Here is a 2,740-nt window from a genome sequence, read left to right as displayed (position 1 = left end):
ACACTGCTGACTTACAGAGCCCTTTGCTGTATCATGACTGCTCCCTACTTAGTTTCACCTTCTTGATGTTATTGGCAAAAGAGAGATTTCATTGATGATTAACTACATAATTTCATAAAATAAATTTCTTTCTCTGAAGTGATAGAAATGATTTCTGCTGACAGGATGTAAATCCATCAAAATAGAAAGAAAGAAAATATGTGTAGGTTTTTATGTAGCCCAACTGTAATCAAAGTAAATTCTGGTATTTCCCACCAGGTGGCAGCCCTCTTTTGAATTTTAGAACAATGCTGAGACTTAGAAAAGTTACTCTCAATTTAGAAATGGGACTGGTTCTGGAAAAAATATTCAGCTAATGGAATTGAATCAGTAGAAAAAGAATACACTCAAACTATTTTAAGATGCTTCCAAAGTAAAATTCATAATAAACTAATACATTTAAATTGGGAAAAATTAAGTCTGTATAAACAAAGCCAATCACAATTTAGCTTGAATTTTCCAGAATAAGTTCCACTAAGTCTTCATTTTCATTTGATCTTTCCAGTCAGCTCTCATTTTGAGGATCTCCCTAATTTTCAAGCAAGCACAGCAACCAGTATGTATTTAGCAATTGAGTGTCTTACATGATGATTTAATTCATAAATCAGTCATCAACTTGCCAATCAAACAGTCCTAGGTAAACTCTTTAATATATTTTTTTTTCTAAACCATGGGATTGACATCGTGGATCTTCCAAGTTATACAAAACTAGGGCGTCTCTGCTGGCCACATGTTTCTTGTCCATGATGTGGCTCTTTTTAAATGGAAACTGTCACATATTCTTGCTGCTCTACTTAGTGGCCTTTTCTTGAGGATCAGGGCATAACATTCTTTACCAGCTGTCACCCCAAAATATCCAGTGGAAAAGCAGCCAGTGTCACAGTCCTGTATCACTAAGGACATCAGGTTTTATGGAATAGGATCCAAATAGGATGATGCATTTTATCGTCCTTGGGGTTTTATTCACTGATGATAAACAGCCATGCTGAAAACTCAGGAGCAGATCTTTGTCAGTTAGAGAAAATGAGAACAAGTGCGTGACATCCATGTAACAATATTAATTTGAGGCAGCAGGATAGGTAGGTAGACTTCTGTGATACACAGCTTGTACTCTTGACAAATACAGTCAAATTACTGAAGAATGTGGGAGGGAGGGAGGGAGCCAATATACAAATGACTGACTTAGCTGGAAACAAGGGTATTCAGAGTGGCTTCCATGACACTTGTTATATTCTTGCTTAAAAATGAGATGGTCCCCAGAGATGGCGAGCGAAGCTGCATCTGCAGCCTCAGTCCTCACTCTGGCTCTGCCTTTGAAAGAGCTTCAGCACTTGGCGGCCCAGCTGAGGTTGCTTCTTCCTGGAGTGCGGGATGAGCTGACACTGTGGGGAGTGGCAAGGTCAGTGGTGGCCTTGGGGTAGAAAAAAGCCCAGGCAGGTCAAAGTGGGCAGGACCCCAGCGCAGGAGGTGGCTCCGCTCACTTCAGTTTTTCCTTTTGCGGCGTGGACCACCATACTACACCTGTCAGAGAACCCCAGGAGACCCCAGAGGAGTTTAATCAGGAGAGGTTCTGGAGAAGACTCAATGAGGCAGCAGTTTAAGTGTCGGGGGAAGCCACCATTCTGATCACAGGATCACTCTGACCACAGGAAACCCAAAAGATCTGTGAACAAGTCTGTGCTGCCATCAGGCAATTATTGCAGTGCACTAGTCACTTTCCAAGGAACAGGGGATTACTCTGAGAGAGATGGTAAAAAGCGCCACTTTGGACATTGTGGAAGGCATGGCTCAGCTTGAGGAAGTGCTTCTCATCACTCCATCTCAGAGCCCTGAAAACAGTGACCTTATTTCCTGCAACAGTGTCTGGGTTGCATGCCAGCAAGTTCCTCAGATACCAAGAGATAATAAAGCTGCGGCCCTATTAATGCTGACAAAGAATGTAGATTTTGTGAAGGATGCACATGAAGAAATGGAACAGGCTGTGGAAGAATGTGACCCTAACTGTGGCCTCTTGAATGATTCTGAGGAGGACAACCACAATGATGAAGATGAAGTGTTTGGATTTCTAAGCAAGTGAGACTTATGTTGGTCTGAGGAAGATCAAGAGCTCATAATTCCATGCCTTGCACTGGTGACAGCATCCAAAGCCTGCCTGAAGAAAATGCAGATCTTAGTGACAGAGAATGGGAAGAAGGATCAGATGGCTCAACTGCATGACATTGTGGATATTTCTGATGAGATCTGCCCTAGTGCGGATGATTTGGCTCTGACCATATATCCACCTATATGCCACCTGACTGTGCAAATCAATTCTGCAAAACTTGTAACTGTTTTAAGAAAGGCACTTGAAATGACAAAAGCAAGGCATGTGACCCCTCAACCAGAAGAGAGTTGGATCCCTTTACTCATTAATGCTGTTGATCATTGCATGAACAGAATTAAGGAGCTCACTCAGAGTGAAATTTAATTATAAGTTTTCAAGCTCATTCATATTCTCTTTTGTCTCTGTCTCTGACTGTCCCAACCAGATCTATGATGTCTGCTTTTAAAAATGAAGCTAGAATACTTAATGGATGGAAAGAGAATTCCTGTCTATATTTAACAAGAGACTCTATTACCAAAGATTGTTGATTAGGCCAGATTGGCAATTATTTATAAACAGTATGTGTTTTCTGCTAGATGCAAAAGATAATTGCATGAA

At 41.1% G+C, this 2,740-nt stretch overlaps 1 pseudogene; it reads left to right on the top strand.

Annotated features, from left to right (window-relative positions):
* The first annotated feature begins 1,301 nt into the window (after window positions 1-1,301).
* LOC107152521 lies at window positions 1,302-2,530 on the top strand (annotated as a pseudogene).
* The last annotated feature ends 210 nt before the right edge of the window (window positions 2,531-2,740 follow it).

The sequence above is a fragment of the Marmota marmota genome, unplaced genomic scaffold (assembly GCF_001458135.2).
Source record: "Marmota marmota marmota unplaced genomic scaffold, marMar, whole genome shotgun sequence".
In the NCBI taxonomy this organism is placed as follows: domain Eukaryota; kingdom Metazoa; phylum Chordata; class Mammalia; order Rodentia; family Sciuridae; genus Marmota; species Marmota marmota.
Note: the sequence above shows the minus strand (reverse complement) of the source record. Positions and strands in the feature narration are given on the sequence as shown.